General features: G+C 35.8%; 1 long non-coding RNA gene and 1 pseudogene across 6 annotated transcripts; one reads left to right on the top strand and one right to left on the bottom strand.

Annotated features, from left to right (window-relative positions):
- Positions 1 to 696: 696 nt before the first annotated feature.
- LOC113323403 lies at positions 697 to 3,846 on the top strand. 6 transcript variants are annotated; one of them, XR_003347591.1, is made up of 7 exons: positions 697 to 955; positions 1,428 to 1,514; positions 1,635 to 2,093; positions 2,208 to 2,292; positions 2,390 to 2,476; positions 2,573 to 2,692; positions 2,958 to 3,846. It is a non-coding gene; the product is annotated as an uncharacterized LOC113323403 (long non-coding RNA). The 6 variants fall into 6 exon arrangements; XR_003347593.1 differs by lacking the exon at positions 697 to 955 and having other exon boundaries at positions 958 to 1,514; positions 1,635 to 1,742; positions 1,940 to 2,093; XR_003347586.1 differs by lacking the exon at positions 697 to 955 and having other exon boundaries at positions 958 to 1,514; positions 2,958 to 3,057; positions 3,141 to 3,846.
- A 1,857-nt stretch (positions 3,847 to 5,703) lies between these two features.
- On the bottom strand, positions 5,704 to 14,077 carry LOC113323359 (annotated as a pseudogene).
- Positions 14,078 to 22,114: the final 8,037 nt, after the last annotated feature.

Here is a 22,114-nt window from a genome sequence, read left to right as displayed (position 1 = left end):
CATAAACATTGACCGATTGTCATCAGAATCGTTAAATATGGACATGAACGTTCGTCCTATTATGTTAAACACAATAACCCAAGATTGTTTGTAGTTTTCAATCTTGAATAGATAAATCAATCACAAGTATAATAAAGAGATATGAATTGTAAACCATGATGTTTAGTTTGATTCTTTTTTTTAAGAAAAAAAATGGATAATGAAATTTCTTTTAAATCGATCGATGTTGAGTATGAATTTGAAATGATATGAATAGTTTTTGGTTTTGAAATGGTTTTAAATTTAAAAGGATAAAACTTAGGATTGAATTTTAAAAATAAGGGTACCTTAGTACATTTATCTAGTTTTATCACGGAGTAATAGACCCAAAATAGTCCCAAACTGACCAGGAGATATATATATGTGATGTGCGGAATGGGGTTTGACTGTTGACATTGTCTATCTCTACCCACCCATCTATACACTCATGTATTGAATGTTAGTGATATGTCATCTATACCAACTCTTATTAGACCGACCGAACAAAGCGACGGAAGATTCTATACGAGGTGACTTTGCGTCAACGTGGAAGATGACATTTTTTCTTCCAATACGACAAAAAGATTGTGGTAGTCATCCCCTTTTGGTAGTGTGCACTTAAAATGACAGAACTAACCTTCAATTAGAAACTCGATTCCTCCCACGTCATTTTTTTTCTTCTTCAGTAGACGTTTTTTTTCTTCTTCCATCGATTCTCTTTCCTTTCGAGATCGAAATTTTCTCGAACTCCCTCTCCGACGACAGCCACCGCTACCACTACCACCTCCGCCGCTGCAAACAGATTCAGGAACACCTCCCCCGCCATCACCTTCGTCGCTGTAAAATAGATTCATGATTCAATCGATAACCCTAGAGCTCAGATGTATCTGTTGATTTATATTCATATCCCAGATTCGATCTCTGATTTTAATGCTAAGTTCGATTTTGATCTTGTTCTTTCCTTTTCTTTTTCTTTAGATTTTCGTTTGTGAATTTTGTTATGATATGTGTATTTCAAGAAACGTTTTCTAAAATACGATTCGATTGAAATCAGAGATGTATGGAATGATAATCTAGAATACGAATTTGAATTTGAAACAAAATAGTTAATGATTTTCAGTATCAATAATATTTGGATAATCGATGAGGTATGTAAACTTTGATGGTGGTTATGCTCATCTTGGTTTGTTAAAATCTGCTATTTGGTTACTAAATCAAGAGTCTGATACTTTAAAGTGTTTATGGCTTGATAATGGATCTAGGGATAACTCAATTAGGGTGAATAGTTCAGGTATTGGTCCAGGTTTACTTAATTTTGGCTAGCCATACAATTAAAGTTCAGGTATTGGTCTCATAATTTTACATTGGCTACAAATGCTTAGATAGAAAGTGATTGGAGAAAATTTCAGGCTGCAGTTCTCAAACGGGAATAAGGGATTAAGAGAGAGTATAATGAGCTTGACACCGTCTGGTTTATGTCAGGATCACTATTTGAGGTCTTTTTGTAGCTTCCTTACAATAGTCTACTTTGCTTTCAGATTTGCACTACTTCGTAGTGCTTGTTTCTATGTTATTGAATACCTTAAGCCTGATGTGGCTTCAGTTCAATTTTGCAGCAATACTTATATGATATACCTACTGAGGCCTTTCCATATGAGATTTTCAAGCAAGCTTTTGTTGCCGTTCAGCTGAGATATTCAAGATCTTCATAGCTTCAGTGAAAAGTATTATATTGATTTAAGTCGTGTTATTACATCTATTACATCCAGCCATCCTACACAATTCATTTATCTGAACTACTTTAAAACAACCATGACAATACCCAAGGGAAGTTTATTCAAGTTTTCTACATGATGAGCTTGTTTTAGTGGAATGAATAGCGATGGTTCGTGAACTAATATTTAACTTTCTAATGGAGCAGAAAGTTAGTTTGGCATGAAGATTTGCTTTAGTTCCTCTAGGGCCACCACTGTTGGCTTACAAAAGCAATTGCAAGGCCATGCTTACTACTGTCGAAGGTGTTGTTCAGCTCATGGTTGACCGCTCATATAAGGTTGGGGAGCCAATTTTATCTGGTATGCTATCTCCCTTCACAGGATTGCTTAGTTTTGTCTTTATTATGGCCAGTTCTGTTATTAGTGGTTATTCTACAGTGTTATTCTAATATTTGAAGCTGGTTTGTCCTGTAGGTGTGGACCACAACCTAATTCAAAGCTTTTAATAAACTATGGCTTTGTTGATGAAGATAACTCCTATGACCGCATTTTGGTTGAGGTGAAACTGAGTTCATTCTGATAGTTTTATCGTTAGCCTTCTTTTTGTACATTAAGAGTTTGTAGGTCTTGGTTCTTACAAGCTTTTTTTGAACCAGGCATCCCTTAGCACTGAGGATCCTCAATACCACGATAAGAGAATGGTTGCTCAGCGAAATAGAAAACTGGCTGTACAAGTCTTTCAGGTGTGGGATTTAACCATTACTCTTTTCTGTTTCTTTGTTAAGCAAATCCATGCACACTTGAACTTATTTTTGGGACTATTTCCTAACCTGCCACAGGTTTCTGCTGGCAAAGAAAAAGAAGCAGTTTACGATATGCTTCCTTACCTTCGACTAGGCTATGTTTCAGATCCGTCTTAGATGGAGTCCATGATTTCTTCTCAAGGCCCTGTATGTCCAGTAAGTTGACTTACTATGATTCTATCATACTGTTGTTTGTTAAACTTTCCTATGTAGCCCAACTTTCCCGAATAATAACCTACAATAGCATTCTGTAAGAATGTTGGGGTCGTAATTGCAAATGAACTTACATTCTAGAAGCAACCCTATTCGATCATCCCCACTATTCAACATTAATACGGTTTTGTTAGCTACACAGTTTTTCTGAATAAGGTTTATTTCTTGTGGATGCTCACTAGAAATCTTTCTGGTACCCTTTCATCAGGGAGCTTGATCGCCAACGAGGGAGGGTTCAATTAGCTGCGGAATCTCCACTTCTATGGTCAGAAGATGAACTGGCTTACTTAACTGGGAGCCCTACAAAGGTATAATTAGTTGCTCTCATAATTGTACATTGGCTACAAATGCTTAGTTGATCTGTGATTGGGGGTTTTCTGGTAAGAAGCAGCGGCATCAGTTCATGAAGCAGTGAGATCGATTGTACATCAACTACAGTAGCAGCAACAGTGGATTTCAAGTGTTTGTGGTGGTTCTTCCTTTCGATTCAAACAACATCAGCGGTATCAGCTCAAGCAGCAGTGATATAAGAGGTACCAGCATCAATTTTCTACACAGTACAATAGCAACAAATTGGGGGTTTCTACAGTTACAGGTACAATTCGAGGGGTTCTTCATGAGATCTTGATTTTGGGGATTAATGGTAGCAGTGATGGCATCATACACAGCAACAAGAACAAAAACAAGACTGGGGTTTTCCAAATGCTGTCAACTTACGTTATTATATCTTATGTTCTTGTTTGTTTCAATCGTTTTTAGTTAAGACTTGGAGCTAAGAGAATTGAAGCGGGCGTTGGTTGTCGAGTTTTGAGTCACGTTTTCGGTCGATTTCTTCGTCGACCGTCCCACCGTGGCAGCGGTCATCTAGTTATATTTTATCCTATTTCTGCTAATAGGTGTCATTATATGTTACTCCTATGCTTTAATATCTTACGTGCGTTTTTTTAACTTTTTGAAGCATGCATATGTAAATTATTAGTTTTACATCTAAGGACATGAAAAATTACTGTTAATTATGTCACGATTCAACATATGAGTCAGTTGACAATGCACGATTTTCAATACCGTGGTCATTACTATATTCTGATTTCTGATGACGGTTGAGTGTCATGGAGTTGAATGAAATAAATGGAGTTAAATGATTGTTGTTGTTACCGTATATCCTTTTTCCTCGCAAAGAAAAAACAAGGAATTAAATGGGTTGTAATCTTTTTTCCTAACAAAGAAAAAACAAGGAGTTAAATGGGTTGTAATCTTCAGATCTAAATCTGTAAAAATCATAGTTCAGTGTTTGTAACATTGATGTGACCTAGCTCCATGGTTTAAAAAGGCGTTTGTGGGACGCGTTTTAGGTGCTTCTATAGCATCGTTTCATTTTTTGGGACCATGAATTTTTTGAGGAACCATGGTTTCAATTTTAGGAGGTCATTTAGAAGTAAAATGAAGCCACCCTTTACCCACATATTTAGTTAATGACTAAAATGACCTTATATTATTTATTGTAAAATAAATATTTTTTAAAATAAAAAATTAAATTTTTAATATTTGTTAAAAAAAGAATTTTTTTTTTTCAAAATTTTAAAAGAATAATTCAATTTTTTTAATTAGTTTTGGTTCGACTAGTACAATTTCACAAGTATTTTTCTTACAAACCCTTTAGCGATTTGCAAATTCGAAGATATTTTTCCACAAACCCATTGCTTTTACTTTGTTTTTAATTTAAAAAATCGATTAGAAATCATCAAATTAGGTTTGAAATGTTAGTTACAGAGTATTGCTCGGTTAGGAATAGTTTAAAAAAACACTAGTTTTCTAACCGAACTCCCTGAAACATAGAACACGTCGGTTAGAACGAAAAATCTCCTTGCAAACCGAACTCATAATTCGGTGCGTTCGCAAAAGTTTTAGAAATATTGTACCTAACCGAACTTTGAGTTCGGTCTGTTTGCAATTTTTTTTAGAAATTTTTTACTTAATCGAACTCTTATCTAAAAATACACTGAACAGTGTTTGGTTATATTCATAAAAATCTTTGCAAACCGAACTTTCAGTTCGGTATGTTCGCAAAAGTTTTAGAAATTTTTTACTTAACCGAACTCTATCTAAAAGATTTTTTATATATTTCTCTTAACCGAACTTCAAGTTCGACTAGATTTATTACTTTTCCCTTAACCGAACCACATACAGAAAAATACAAAAAAGAAAAAAAAAATTTAAAACAACAAAAAAATTAAAGAAAAAAGATATTTAAAAAAATTGAAAAAAAAGAACAAAAATTAATTTTAAAATTTTAATTAATTAATTAAATATTTATTTAATTAATAAAAGGATAACTTAGTCATCTCCACCTTTTAGGTCCCCTCAAAAAAATTATGGTCCCAAAAATGGTTCTTTACGAATCGGCTTACACTAGAAAATAAAATGCTGGCGTTTGAAGGCGAGTAGGACCTATTTCACGTTTTCTAACTAAATACTAATAACTTTAATTTATGGTGATGATCATGATAACGATGACCGTCTACATGATAATATGAATGATGAATACATTTATAACTAGTGTATTTAAATAGCTCCTAGGTAGAATAGGCAGTATCACTATACCATATGCTTAGTTAGTTTAATTGTTCCTTTCATTATCATGTGCATATGCTTAGTTTAATTGTTCCAGTCATTATTATGTCTGAATTTCGTATTTTTCTTTTACTTGATTGACAACTTTTTATTGACAACTTTGTATTTATATATTTGTAAAAGCTCGCTTTCGCTTTAATCTTTCACTACACTTTAATCTTTCACTACACTTTACACTTTAGTATCAGAACGCTTCGCCCCACGCTTATGCTTTTTAAAACCTTCCCTAACTCCTTTTCGGTAGATTAGGATGGTGGTAGTTTTGAATGGATTTGATTTCTGCTGGGTGTTATGTTTTCTTTCTCAGATTCGTTTTTAGCTAGTGAGATGAAAAGAAGCCATTCTTCACTGCTTTGTTGCAGACAGAGAAACCTGTGAAGTTTTACAGTTTTAGATAACCGTATATGTGGTTTCTAAATTAAATTACAGGAAAACTAAAAAAGGAAGAGAATTATGAAAGCTTCACAAAATTCATACATAAATCAAACCGTAGAGTGTGTCCGTAAAGAGCAATTTCATTCATAAAAATTCGTACGTTAATTGAATTCAAGATTAGAATGGTTCACGCCATGTGCAAGCTACCATGATGTGCTCATCCAACACCTTAAATTCAAGAATAGTGTGAACGCCATGGTCCAAAACCAAAGACTTTCGTAGGCCGTAGCGTTACCTTTTATTTGTACTGTTATTTGATGAAGTTGAACCGGTCGTGTATGATAAATACCACAGACAAGCTACAGGCAAACGTCATTCCTATCGCGTAGCAGATACAACTGCTGATCAATTTCTTTTTTTCTTTTTTTTTTTAAAGCTGTTTTCACTAATGGTGTTCCAAATGTAAAAGTGCAGTGACACTTTGAACAACATCATCCACATTGACAAACATGAAAGTATGAAACCTAGTCAAATCAAGTGGACATTAATTCGAAGATATACACAAATGAAGCAAAGCTTACGGTGTCAACTGTGTGTGCATCTAGCTTATTTGCATCTGAACCAACAACATTCGAACCAAAAGTGAGTTTTCATGGTTGTAGTTTGTGTAAACAATAAGAAATCGACTATGTATGTAAAGCTCAGCCTTAAATTGTAGATTTTAAAATAAGTGCATCGTTACAGCATTAAAAGGTAAACGAAGGTCCCATGTTCTAAGAGCATCCACAAGGGTGAATCCTAAAGGGTATGGTATGATCTAAATATACCATGTCGTTTTAGTATTCACAAAACTTGATCGTAATGGATGACAGGGTTAGCTATTAAGTTTAGGCGGAGTTTTAAACCCCTCTTAGATGGGTTTGTATTATGAAGAGGTGTTTTAAACCCCTCCAAGATATCAAGAGGTGTTTTCAACCCCTCATCGGTATCAAACGGTGTTTTAAACTCCTCCAAAATAGGGTTGTTAAAAAAAAAAGGAGTTTAAATATGCATCTCCAAAATTGCTATACTTGAGAATTGCTAAATTTATATATGTTAAATATCCATTACCACCCCCAAAATGGTACAAATACCATTTTAACATATCGATGTGGATGATATTAATCTAGACAGTGAAAGTTAGGTGACAGCAAGGTTTTACTGTGATGACTAACAAATTCAATGCAGGCAGTAGTAAGATTAAGGCTGTATCTTACCTCAATAGTATCATCCTTGTTATTAAGGCTGTATTTTTCATGGCTAGCATTCCTCGGAGCAATAGCATCCTGACTTAGAAGACCCATAAGCTAAGCTAAGAATGATTTCTCCATTGATTCATTGGTGGCAATCGCTAATAGCTTAGCACGCACCATGCAGTGCCCCTCATAGCTCAAGCCTGAAGATAATCAGTAAGACGGTGACATTGAGAAAAACTTCCACCTAAGAGCAGTGGATTCTTTATTGTCCGTCCTACAAATAATTTTCATACAAATTAAGGACGTAATAAGTTTGTACAAATGTAACGTTGATCCTTTATATTCATATATGATTAGTGCACATAACAGATATTATGCTTTTGATATTCATCATAAAATCTATTGTTCCCAACTTTGTTTGTGGAACCTACGAATCCCGGCACTAAAGTATAAATATTATAATTAAAATGTCTGTGACTTAAAACCATTAACTGGGCACAAAATTCTGCTCCTCTTTGTTTGAGTTGTCATAAGAGATAAGTGTGGCTGGAGCATTTTGGACATCAAAATATAGCTTATCAGCACAAAGAAGAAAACAACGGCTGTACCAAACCAATAATCGTTAAAATATGCTACACGCTATTAATTTATTACCTTAATCAGACAGGCTACACATTGTACAATGCAAATTGATTCGACTTTCGACAACCTGCATATGGAAACATCAGAGCATCAGTGTCAGAAAAATAGGCTTTGATGGATAACGTGAACGAAACATTTTAGCACCGAAACAATCATGTGTGGGGAGATAGAGGACTCATCAAATAAATCAGGAGATGTTAATTTATTACTCTTTGAGTTCAAAAAATACATTATTGCCAAGTTGGTCTTTCATTGTCTATATCCTTCGTCACATCAATGTCCTTCCTAGCGGTGACTTTCTGAATATATCCTGCATTGATAAACAATTATGGATAAATATGATATCATGCAAAATATTCTTTTATACAGAGATGAAAGATGGAAGTCGCTCTTAAAAAGTGACGTAAACATCAACAAAAAGTACCTAAAGTTTGTCAAAAAAGTAAGTCCCTAATCAAGTATTCCTCAGACCTTAGGCCTTTTCACTTCATGCCAAACCTTACTGTTGGATTGTGGAAACATAGTCTGGGACATCCAAGCACAGCCCAGGGTAACTCTTTCCAAGATATGGTACCCCTTCTCAGTTACCATTCTATCGAAGTGAACACACAAATTCTTGAAACAATAGAATCGCTCCCCTCACGAAGGAGTATTATTAGGAATTCGGAAGTAAAAAGGAACCGGCTTTAAGTATATGAAGAGTGCAAACTAACTTAACATAACAGTATTTCAAAAGGTACAACCGAGGATAAGATGCAGCCTAACGTACAACCGAGGCCTTAACATAACAGTATTTCAAAAGGTAGTTAAATAACGACAACATTAATGCTATAAATAGGCCCAGAAGAAATTTATCATTACACTTGAAAAGGCGAAGAATACAATTCCAGGGTTTTGAGAATACAAATCTGACCATGTCAGTATCTGGTGTCCTATAAGACCGCATGAATTCTTAGATACAAAACAACCAAGAATACCGATTAAAACCATGACTAATACTGCTGCGGCAAAGTTCGCTGCAACTGTAACAGAACGAAGAGGAATCGAACGCGGAGGGGTCAAAATCTAAGTAATCTAATAAGACAGCTCACTCTAGGAAGAGGTGAACTCCAACTTTTAGCAAGCATAGCATAGTATTCAATCTCAGATTTCCTCAAATGACAATTTTTTGAATAATTATAAGGTTTGGTGCAACAAATTTTTACTATCAAATCAGTAATCACCCTATTCCTCAAATAATAATAATAATAATAACAATAACAATTAAAAAAACACCTAAAATCACATAAAAAGAAGGATAATTCTTACATTTGGAAAAAAATTCCATCCAAATGGTGTTGAATCAAGTCTCTTAAGTGAAACTAGTTCACCAAATCCACTTTCAAGGTAAATGATGTTTTCATCAAACTATACCCAGTTAACCATGGAGTCATGGACTAACACATTTATTTGATTACTCAAATTACTTATTCTGGTTCAATATATGTGTAAACTCTGGCTCACCAACAACGCACGGTGAACTATACCAGTAGTTACAAAATATAAGCATGTGTAATGCACACATTCTCTCTACAAATGCATCATATCAAGCTCAACTTGAAAAAAAATTAGTTTCAACAAATTGTACTGAAAGATGTACCCAATCAAACAGCAGAATTAGAAAAACTTCAACGCACGGTAGATTATGATATGACTGGACGTAAACAACAACCTAGCATAGCATGCCCTACGAATTAAGGCAATATGTATTTCTGCTAAAAAAAAAAGTATCGTTACACGGCGAAACATTGTTAATTATAACTGATTGCTGTAAAATACAATATGTCTTAATTTTGTTCGTTTCTGACATTCTTTTTTTAAAAAACTTAAGCTTAGCTGTTTGTAATGGTCTCAGTTTCTTACTGATCGTCAGAGAATTTAAACAACACATATCCAACAGAAACATGCCAGAACAGATTTAGAGCTATTTTTTGGGGATGAAACCAGTGACCACAATCTTAACTGTAATTTTGTGACTACTAGCTTGAACAATGTGAGCAGAGTAAATAACATGGAAGCTACAAAGCGGGCTATAATTTGTAATAGAACGCAGAGGCCTCAAACGTATAGGGGTTAAAATTTAAATCTGATAAGACAGCTCACAGTTAAAGAACACTAGTACAAATCCTACTGTAAATATTTGGCACAGCCCTGTTATCCTCTCTTGAAACAACATTCCTTATCCATAGATCTAAGGAAATTAACAAGACAAATATTAATGTCTACGATTTCCAAAAGCAAATACAATTCCCATCTAATAAATCAATGTAAGGAACTTAGGAAGCTTACTTACTGAAGGTCTAGATAAAACTTCACGAAAAACTGAGAATATTCAATCTTAGTTTCTCAAGCCGGATGAAAAAGTCAAAGCCAGCAACTAATAGGCAACTCCTCCACTTCGAGTCACTGGGCAGGAGGTTTTAAGGCCTTTCTCTCGGTCCTACACCAATCATTCTAAGTCCAGAACGGAGAGCTTGAATCAAGTGCCTTCCCTTCATGTGGTGGTGCGACTTTGAAGACATCTACTTTACTGGAGTAAACATATGAGTTCAACTATAACAAAAACGGATAGACAGGCTTAAGCATACGTTAGCTTTATTTGCGAATAACATAAAACATACAAAACTACTCCATGACAAATATCCTCATGTCGTATATATATGAGAGGTGGCACAATTATCAATTCCTAAAAACAAGTACCGGGCTAAATCGTAAAGAGACGCAGTGTCTAAACAAAGAGGGGAGAAGACTACGTACCACTGCATCTACATCTCATCAAATCCTTCATTTCAGAAGTAGCTCTCAGTTATTCAAGTGATCTTGGAATATACTTTTACTAGTTCAGGAGTTTCTTGTTCATCAGAGGAATTTTTCCTTAATCAGACCCTTAGAGACTAAAATTCTGATGATAAAGCACCTAGGGATAATCCTCTCCTTCAAGATATAATGGAAAACCACTGGGATTTCTCGCAATACTCAATGAATCATAACCCATTTCATTCACAAGAAAATCCATAACTGCCATAATCTTCTTCTCGGAATACAGCATACGATTAGGATTTTTCCTAATTGCAGGCTGAATTTGGTCTTCAGACCAACCCCATTTCTTGTAAACATCCACTTTTCTTTTCCAAGTGGCTTCACTCAATCATGTTAATAGCTCGTATAGCTGCCTACAATAGATGTTGTAAGTAAAGGAACGAAACCCATTCCTTCAACCTTTTAAAAAATCTTTTTTAATTTATCTGATAATAGTAGTTTGAGGGACACCTTCATATCAAATGAACGGATTATAGTGTCTTTTAAGCTCCGTTCCAAAACTCTTGGGTTCCATGAGATGAAGTCTGCTAGTAGAGAAGAAAGGAAACATTGAACTAACCCTAGTTTTTTATGGACAACATTCGGGTTCTGTAGTGTGAGGAAAATACCTAGACACAGATGTGATACAGGTTGAAGGTTGAAGAACAGAAAGATCAGGTAAAAGACAGATGATACATGTCATCCATTTAAGTTCTATAAGATCTACCCTCATTCTTCGAAGATAGTGAAACTAACATCTGATACATACCGTACACATCATGGTAATGGAAATACTCCAGTTTTTTGCTCTGCAAAATGCGGCTCCTATTTACAATCAAACCACTATAGTGAAAAGTCAAGCACTTTGACTGATCCCAATATACCAAAAGTCGAGGAGATCCAATATATTCCTGCACATTATGCATACAATGGCAGCTTCTATTAGTACTGGATATAACTATATCCCATTGAATTTGGAAAATTTCAAAGCAAACGAACTTTTACCAGTGAATGAACAAGTAACGATAATTAACAAAATTGAGTCTCTTAACCATCAACGAAATTCATATCTAATTTATATTCAGCGCAGAAAAGAAATTTGAAAGTAATGAAAAGGATCACTACAATTACCTGAGTATTGACTGGCCTGTACCTTTTCAATTAGACTCGACTCCACATCTTGGGAAACTGTCCAACCAGGTTCGTACAAGAAAACCAAGCTTTGTCTTATTTGGTATAAGTCACGGGGATGAACAAATGGAACCCCTGGCGGCCATCTGATTTCCATCCTTACGCTTCCACAAGGGCTATCTAGGCTCTGTATGTGACTTCCGCACTCCTTCGAGCTGCAAAACTTCAGCTTAATGCCCTTCTGCCTGTTATTTCCTGAACTCATTCTTTGAGGACTCTTTGAGCTTCAAGACGCAACCTCTTTGACGGTGGCAGTGGTTTACACCTTGTATTTGGCTTCCTCCTCTCCACCAACGGCTTCAGAGATCCTGTACCAGCATTTCATCGACCTAATGACCTATTATTAAAGGCTACTTACTAAGGTATAAAAGTGGTAGAAACAAAATAATCAAACTTCATGAAAACCAAATACGAAGAATAATTACATCTTGATCAATGGCAATGCACTGCCATGTTCAAAAGAAAATCTGTTCATAAGTGACCCATAAACTTGTGAAGGTCGCCTAGATTGGACTGTCTACTAAATGCTATTTCCACATATAAATGATTAAAAGAAATAAATATGTGAATACGCTGACGTTACCATCTTGAGCAACTGGAAAATTGTAACTTTGGAAGCTTTGCCTGTTATGAAGTTGGTCAACTGGGTGCGTTCTCTGCATGAAGTCATCCACAAGTATTGGAAGCTGAAACTGAGCTTCAATTCCGTGACCTGCTGCACTCATCTCCGAACCGCTTAGACTTTCCATGGACTTAGGCATGTGCTTGAAAGGTAGAGAACAGCGTTCATAGCCATGCAGGCTACCAGCATCTTTTCGGTGGATGGCAGGACTGACATACCCGGCAGTGGCATAGTATAGCGCGAGTCCAGGGTAGACTATGGCTTCATGAGGACCAAGATCTGCGTCCACAAGCATCCAATTGCCATGAATGTCCCTTATATGTAAACCTGGTTTATCTGACTTAACAAGAGTTATTAAACCTTTATCGACCTGATGCTCATGATCAGAAAACATAACCAACTGACCATCACCTTGAGTTGTCAAACCATGTTGTTGTCCTTGAAATACTTGCCTGCTCGAGTGACAGCAAACAGATAAAATTGATGATGAAATTTCCCTATTTCTCAGTGGAACATTATCGAGTATTCCGTTAAATGCAGAGCTCCGCAAGTTCAATGAAAAGGTAATGACATCCAAAATATCTCTAGCAACTCTTGCAAGCAATGGAAACATATCTGGCAAACCAGCCGAAGGGTATTCCATTGTGTTGTTGTTAGGTTCTGTTGGTGTGAGGCCTGGTCTGAAATCATACGTCTCTTGGCACAGTTGAGGTTCTGCATAATAACCAGATGTCCTGCACCAGTCTCGGGAGTCATGGTTATGTACCGTATGTGCATTGGGATACAAAGCTTTTTGATGGAAGTACAAGTGAGCAGATTCCAAACCAGATCTTAGAAGAGCTCCATCACTAGCAGGGAGTTGAATGATTGCTGCAGAAAGTTGAGTTAACGACTGGGACAATGTTGAAACTGAAAATCTTGTATGTATCAGAAGGAAGCCCTTCCGAGGCTATGAGATCTGTAAGTTTAACACGACCCAGAGATGGCAGGCATTGGCCTGCCATAGCACCCATTCAATACTTTAAGTACCCTATTTGTCGCTGTTTTTAAGCTGCATATGAATAAACCAACTTCAGCTTGAAGGATAATAAACAAAATATCCAAAAAACAATACAATTCGCACGACCCTCTAGTTCAACTCAAACCACAAAACAAGACCACCCTATTTCAAATAACATCCACAATAAGGCCATACAATCAATAAAATATAGCAAGCATCAAATGTCTAGCTAAGTGTATACCATTAGGTTCAATTAGTGCCAAAGGTACCAAATGGATCGAAGCAAAGAACCCACTGACAGTAAGTATATTGCAATAACACCTACAGGGCATCTTAAACTTTGCAACATTCAGCTTACAGTTTATACCATCGAGCTTTGACTGTTTAACCATGTGTTCTCTATTTTCCCATTTTACGACGATCTACTACCCAAAAAAAAGTTCATTTTTGTCACTTGATTTCACAATTGGCCAAACTACTACTGCTACTGCTTCAATCAGTGATTCCTTGAAAAGGTCTCTAATAAAAATTTCTGATCCATCTAAACATGTTATATGTAAATAAGACAAGCAATGTAATTTCAATCAAAGGGAAACCTTAATTCACAAATTTGACCTAAAAAAATACAAAATCTGAGAGCAATTATATATCCAATATTACAGTAAAAACACTTTGAGAGTACCAACTGACCTTTGAATGAAGTGAAAATTCGTACGCGAGTTGTGGAAATTAGGGTTCTTCACTTTTTCTTCTGTAGATTTAGAGAGGGGAAGAAAAGAGAGTGAGAGCAGCTCTCAAGCAGTGTGCACGTGCACACTGTAAGAGTCAATTTTAAATGTTTTTCCAGCTCACTGAGCTGACTGTTCATCTCGGCTCGTGCTGAATAAGAAACAGATCGGGTACAAATCAATACTTTTTTTTTTTAAGCATGCATTATTATATATGGAAAAATTAGGAAAATGCCCAGTATAAGGTGCAAGTTCCCACGTGTTAAAAAGAGTTGGAAAAATATCCCATTATGAGAAATAGCATGCGAGTTCCCACGTGTGAGGAAAAGATAGAATTACCCACCTCCGTTAAGATTAGGCCACGTATTCCTAATAATTACTAATACAAGTATTATTTTTGTACTTTATGACTTTCTTGTCCTTCCTCTCAGATTTCTCCACGTCGATGTGGTCCTTGCATCCACCCGTTGATTCTTAACAATACCAGATTTTTTCACATGTCAACCATATATGATTCCTACCATTGGATAACAACAATCACCTTCTTTAAATCTACTGGTCTAAAAGATCTAAACTTCCCAAGTTTATTTCAATCTTTTTTCATAGGTCCAGTTGAAAAATAAATTAGTAATATATTACCTAACAAATTCAAATTCAAATTCTAACTGATATCTACAATAACAGTAGAGACCATAACATAATACATAACCATAACATATTGTCTTGGTAGTTTTAGGAAACATAAATCTACTGAAACATAACATAACTAGATATACTTTGAGTAGGGATTTTTTAGCCTTTCTGATGATGGTTCACAAATATTATTTGTCTGGTTCTGTATGTTAACTCCATTGTAAGTCTGACTAAACAAATCAGTAGCACCAGAAGAAGCACCAGCATGTGCAGCAGAGGTAGATGGTGCAACAGAGGTGGATGGCAGAAGTAGTGGCACTGGTCTTTATTTTCGGTCCAACAACAGTTGTAATTCTAGTAGCTGAGGTTGACAACATCAGTTTTGTTTGAAGATACGTAACAAAAATGGAGTTCAACTCAAGTGCTTTAAAGTGTATGTTACGATTCAACGGGGATGATATACTTTTCATCCAGATATATCTCAGCAGTGATGATAGCCTTATTACAGAATCGTGTTGATAACGTGTTGCAGTGAATTATAGAGAAGCAGACAAAAAGACAGAAAAAAAAAGTATTTTTATTGATTAATATTATTTGGTTACATAGATATAATTTTCTTTGTCAATGGGTCGTAACCCTAAGACAATTTTTGAATTACGTAGTATATTCAAATGAGTCAGATTTTGACTTTCTTTTTTTATAAAAGGGAAATTATTATACCACTAAGGAAAAGAGAGAACATAGTTTTGGTTACATTGCTTATCTAGCCATATATCTTTTCTAGATATATCCCAGTATCTAGAATCGATTTTACAATCCGGGAATTTAATAAGGAATTTGGCTAACTTATCAACTAACTTGTTACAATCCCTTTTAATGTAAAAGAAATAAGAACTAGCAAGAAGTTGATTTTGCTGAAGAGCCTGAAGCAAAATGGTCTTTGATCTCCAGTTGACCACAAAATGGTTCTTATCCATCATACTTCCGATAACATTTTTATTATCATTTAAGAAGACACACTTTCTATACCACAGTCTCGAGCCCATCTGACAGCTTATCTGCAGGCTCTAGATTCTGCATCTTCTGGGCAGGAGCACCAACCTGAACCTCCTGCAAAGTCACAAACCATACCATTGTTATTCATTTTAATAATAGCATAGGAATATTTACCAGAGTTTCCATGGAAAGCGGCATCAAAGAGAATAAAAATGTTTTCCTGCAACGAATTAGACTGAGTAGAGCGACAATTTGGGTGGGGAATATCACAATTGATTGAATTAATTTTCTTTTCGGGCGAAGAAATCCAGGTACTGGTATAGTTTTTGATGTCTTTATGGATGAACCCAACAATATCAAGAGGGTTAGAAATGATCTTATCAAATACTACGCTACACTTGTATTTCCAAATGTACCATAAGATACAAGCAAAGAGCTCACTATTTTCACTGTCTTTGAGCCAGACCAAACACAAATTCTTAAGTTTATATTTTTTGCAGTAAAATTTCCTAGCGACTGACATGCCTCTACAAACAGCTTCAGAGAAGATACATTTGGTGAACAGATGGTCTACAGTTTCCAATGCATTATTGTTGCAGAGAGGACAAACAGTTTCAATAGGGGAATACCTTCCTAGTATTTCCCTAACATGAAGACACTCACTGAGAGTTTTCCATAGAAATTTTTTAACTCTAGGAGTAACTTTTAGTTTCCAAATTCCTCTCCAGTTTACGTTAAGGTTAGAATGATTTTTATTGCATAAGTAGTTATAATCTGATTTTACTGAGCCATTGCCATCTTTTGTTCCTATCCATTTCTTAGTATTTATTTTGTCTAAGCTTAAGTTAGGTTTTAATTTTTTTTATCTCCTTTACATCATTTTCCTCGATAAGGTTTTTAATTAATGTGAAATTCCATTTTCCATTTGCATCAATTATATTCGAAACTTTTACACTAGACCTATATCTCCAATGTTTCTTGGTTTGGGGCTTTTCCCATTTGGTAACCATTTATCAGACCACACATTTATGTTTTTTCCATTTCCCAACTCCCAACCGTGATTTTCTCTAATGACATCTATCCCTTCACAGATGCTTGTCCAAACCCAAGATTTGATAGTTTTCTTCTTATAGTCTAGGGGATCACATTTTGGAAAATATTTGTTTTTGAGGATTATACTCCAAAGTTTATCTGGATTTTCTATGAGTCTCCAAGTTATCTTAGTTAAAAGGGATAGGTTGAATTTGTGAGGATTTTTAATTCCTAAACCACCATTATCTTTGCTAACACACATAGAATCCCAGGACTTTATGTATATTCCTTTGTTATATTTATTTTTTTGCCACCAGAAATCTCTATGAAGAGCATTCAGATTATCTATAGTTTTCTTTGGGAGCATAAAGCACATCATTTGAAACATAGGCATAACACTGGTTACTGAACTAATTAATGTTGTCCTACCAGCTTGCGAAAGAAACTTAGTTTTCCAACCTTGAACTCTATTGTAGGCTCTACCAACATATTTTGGTAGTTAAAGCTTTTAGATGTACTAAAAAATAATGGGGTGCACAGGCAAGTATCATTTTTTGTTATTCTACTAACTTTAAGGATTCTGGCTAGGAGTTTGCAATGTTTTTTTTTCAACTTTCTTACTAAAATAGACACCAGATTTTCTATAATTTATAACCTGACCAGAAGAGTTTCTAAAAATATTTAGAATATTCAAGATATTCCTAGCCTGAATTATACTAGCACTGGTAAATATGAAAGAGTCATCAGCAAAAACAAGTGAGTAACTGAAGGGCAGTTTTTAGTCACTTTTATCCGTGAAATTCTACCAGTATGTTCCTCATGATGAAGGAGCTTAGATAAGGTCTCTAAGCACACTATAAATATGTATGGGGACAATGGGTCTCCTTGCCTTATACCCCTAGTAGGATAAAAGGTTTCACTTAGAGCACCATTCACTAAAACAACAAAAGAAACTGAAGCAATACAACAGTCCAATCCTTTCCTACTCGTTTACCAGATTCATACCTCTGATGCCAGTAGGGACTGCTATAATCTCGGCTATTTGAATGAAGACTTTCGCGGCTACCTTGAACGTATAACCATCAGACCTGAGATTGAACATGTAGAGGCGAGACTCAATGGAATGACCGGAATGTACATCTTAGGCGCATTCTCCTTCTCTTTAATGTGAGGAGCACCTTGCTATCATGAAGGGGTAAGAGATAGAATCATACCTAAGATACGAGATTAGCTCAACCCACTTAGATCGGAATAGCATTCACAGAAATGTTTCCTAGCACGGGACACGGAATATGACCACTCCTGTATTCTTGAATTAGGAATGAAAAGAGGAGTAATGCTTCCTAGCACGGGACACGGAATAGGACCACTTAGATCGGAATAGCATTCACAGAAATGTTCTAACATAAAATCGAAGATTTGAGAGATTAGTTGACAGCAGTCAAAAGATGAGCGCCCATTTCCAATACAATAGGGGTCTCTACTACTGAATACCGTGATTGATGAGTGGGTAGGTGTGACGTTCTTCTACTTGAGTTGTAACGTGACAAAATTTCGCGATTCAGATATGTGCGAAAGAAAAGTACATTACCTAAGTAAATTCTCATTGTTCTTTCTCATCTTTTCCTGCTTAGAAGTGTAGAAGCCTGCTCTTTCAACTGAGGCGTGTTTCCGGCTCTCAAGCTTTATTTTACCCTACCATAATTGCCCCAGAGTCTATGCAGTACAATTACTTCTGCGCGCATCCAACTTTGAATTCGGTATAAATGTGTCCTCCCCAACTTGATGGTATAATATGGTTCACCCGAGCCACCTTCTTCTGTGAACTCTTCTGCTCCTGAAGCCCTACCATCATTGTGAAATTCCAGAAAGTGAGCTAGTCCCTTTCGACTCATAAGGATTCCCGGGTCTGTCCTTGCCCCGGATCTTTCAGACTTTTAAAGCGAAAAGATATGCCTGGCTGGTCCCACAAGAGAGGGGTCTTTTTGCTAAGATACGGGCCTCATATTTCGGTAAATCTTCTAGCCGATGGATTGGAACTTTGGATTTTCTCTGTCCCTTTTCTCACTCTTTAGATAAACCAAATTGTTTAAAAACTGTAATAACAAAGTCCCATTCCATCCTATCAAAAGCCTTAGAAAGGTCTAGTTTAATGGCCATATGACCATTTTTTTCTTTTCCTAGTTTTCATCGTATGAAGAATCTCATAAGCGACTACAATATTGTCCGTAATTTGTCTCTTAGGGATAAAAGTTGATTGATTTTGAGAGATTAAAACTTCAAGAATTGGTTTAAGCCTGTTATATATTATCTTAGATATTATTTTATATATAGCATTACTTAAGCTAATCGGCCTGAAATAATTCGGTGTTTTTGGATTTTTAATTTTTGGGACGAGGGAAATGAATGTGTGGTTAATTTTTTTGTCAAATATTTTGTTTTCAAAAGCTTTTTGAACCAATTTATTATATCATCCTTAAGGATATCCCAGTGTTGCTGGTAGAAACTTGGGAGAAATGCATCAGGGCATGGGGCACCCCAGGCATACATGTTGAATAAAGCTTCTTTTATTTCAGTTTCACTAGGGATCTCACAAAGTTTTTTATTTTCTTAATCATTAATAACAAGTTTTAGGATTTCTTTAAATATGCTATCTATATCTTGCCCACTCGTTTGGGTTATGTTTTTAAAATGGTTGGTTATTAACTTACTTACTTGTTCTTGACCTTCAATCCATAACCCGGAACAATCTGTAAGTGCATGGATGTTGTTGTGTCTTTTCCTATCTGAGGCATATTGGTGAAAGAATTCAGTGTTATTATCATTTTCCTTGATCCATTTTTCTTTAACATGCTAACTCTAATACATTTTTTCTAATTCATACCAGAAGCTTAATTCTTGTTGCAAAATTTCTATTTTATATTTTGTTACTGAGTCAAAAGGTTTCCTATTTTCTTCTTCAATACTATTTAATATGGCTGAAATATTTTTAAATATATTACCAAAATCAGTTTTGTTGCGTGATTTAAGGTCATATTCTACATTTTTAAGAGTTTTAAGAAGGTTATATTCTTTTTGTCTACTTTTAAATATAAAATTGTTGATCACATTGTTATAATCCTTGTGCTATGACCAACATCTCATATATCTATAAGGTTTAAAACCTTTCCCCTTCCTAGGAATTGTTTCTAAAAGGATCGGAGCATTGTCGGAGACAACTCTAGTTAAATGGTTATTTATGGATTTTGGGAATAACTCTAACCATTTACAATTGACTAAGGCCATGTCAATACGCTCTTGTATATTTTTATCCCCTTTCCTTCTGTTAGTCCAAGTGAATGGCAATCCCGTAAAGTTAAGGTCTACTAATCCGAGGTCTTGGATACAATGAAGGATACCCATTTTTTCCTTCTGCCAGCATGTATACTTTCTCTTCTTTAATAATGTCTTCTGCCATTATAATCGGGAGACAATTTTCATCTCCATCAATTTCAACCCAATTATTATTGATCTCATCTTCCCCCTTGTCACAGTTTGTTTCATTAAACACAATACCACTCCTTCTACCTAGTATCGAGTATTGTCTTAACAATCTACACTAATTATTCTGTTTTTTCTTCTGGTTACTTTCCTTGATACTCAGTTTTCTTGTTGCAATTTCCAGTTCAGAAACCTCGATAGCTGACTTTCCTTTTAGAGCCCTTTTGAGATCATCTTCTGTAATTTTCTTGTTACTTTGCCGTTTTTTCATTAGTGGAACTGTTTTCTCCTTCTTCCTGAATATCTATTCTTCTTCTTTTGCTTCCCCTATTAATGTAGTCCACTATATCTATCTCGTTGTCATAGATCCTTGGGCTAGTATTCTCCTCCGCAGCATTCACTATCCTGTTATTCGATTTGGGCCTGACATCCGAAGTACTTTCATGAACTCCCATCACATTGTTTTCCTCTCCGTACACAAAGACCTTTGGAAAGTTCTTTTGGTATTCTACATATATTTCTCTGCATATCTCTTCATTATGATTTCCATACACATGTCAGCAGTTTCTACAGGTTCCATGAAGAATATCTTAAGCTTAATTGTTTCTCTGCCATTCCCTTCAATAATGATTATCTTCACTTGATGAACTAAAGCTTTTTTGAGACTGACCACCACATGAGCATTGTATTCTCCTTGTGGATTAAGAGGACCTATGAGAGTAAGAACTTTTCCTAATTTATCCGCCACCATCTTTGCTACAAATCCCTTGTCAACCAAATCACTCCTTAGTTTAAAACTGACCCAATAGTCTTGAGCATTGAAATCAATATCCCCCAGTTTTGATGTGCTGGTTCATAGCCTCATAGAAAGAAGCTTACCATGAACTCTGTTTGGGATAGAATAGATTGCTTCTGCAAAATCACTAGCATTTGAGAATCTAATGATGAAGATCTTTGGGTTGACTGTTTTCCTTATTATCAATCTTCCTGTTGGTGACCACGAGTTGTTTAGAGCAAAAGCCATTTCTCCAACCTTCAAACCATTCGATCATCCCTTTTCCTTTATTTCTTTAAATAACTTAACTACTACTCTTGGGTATTTCCCTTGATCGATAAGAATGGCAGCAGTGCGAAGAAAATCTTTATAGTACCTAAAAGATTGAGTAAGGGGATTATCCTGGTCTTCTAGAAAACTAGAAAGATGAGCTATGTAATTTTCTGTCGGAACATCCGACATTTTTAGAACAATTTGAATAGCCAAGAAGCAGTTTTAGTTTTTTCCTGATGAAGTAAAGCTGAGTTTGCTTTTTGAGTTGTTTTTAATATAGGTGATGTACTTTATGTGAGTTTTGTAGGAAGATATCGAGACTCGATCATAATGGGTATGTGGTTGATAAAATCTTCTGATCCCAGTTGCCACATGTAAATAAAGATCGTTATGAACGAAGCTGTGAGAAACAAAGTGTCTGACATGATGATATTGGGTGACACACACTTTACATAATCTATACTCAAACTTCTTCTCTGTAGAATCAATGCAGTCCGTAATGATTAAAGTTTTCTCATTATTCTCATCGTATGTCGTTTTATATGTGTTTCCAAGCTCTATGTATTGTTGATTACTTGCAGCCGAGGAAAAAATACCGCCACTAGGGTTTGCTGGGAGTAACTGTAGCAATTCCTTTCTTCTCACAGATGAGTAACTGACCTGAAAAGGCCTCCACCGAGCATTGACTCTAACATATCCTTCCCTGCAAAACACAATGAAGAGAAAGAGGATAATTAAACTGATACCTTTAATTCCCAACATGAGAAGAGAAAGAAAGAAAGAGGAGATTCAGACTAGGGATGCACAAACCCGACCCTACCCACCGACCCGACCCGCACCCGCCGGTTTTTATCCGCACCCGATCCTACACGCCTAACACACGAGTCGGCTATGACTAGCCCCATCTAAAACCC

This window comes from Papaver somniferum, chromosome 1 (genome assembly GCF_003573695.1).
Source record: "Papaver somniferum cultivar HN1 chromosome 1, ASM357369v1, whole genome shotgun sequence".
Classification (NCBI taxonomy): Eukaryota; Viridiplantae; Streptophyta; class Magnoliopsida; order Ranunculales; family Papaveraceae; genus Papaver; species Papaver somniferum.
The sequence above is the reverse complement of the archived record's forward strand: the minus strand, read 5'-3'. Positions and strand labels throughout refer to the sequence as shown.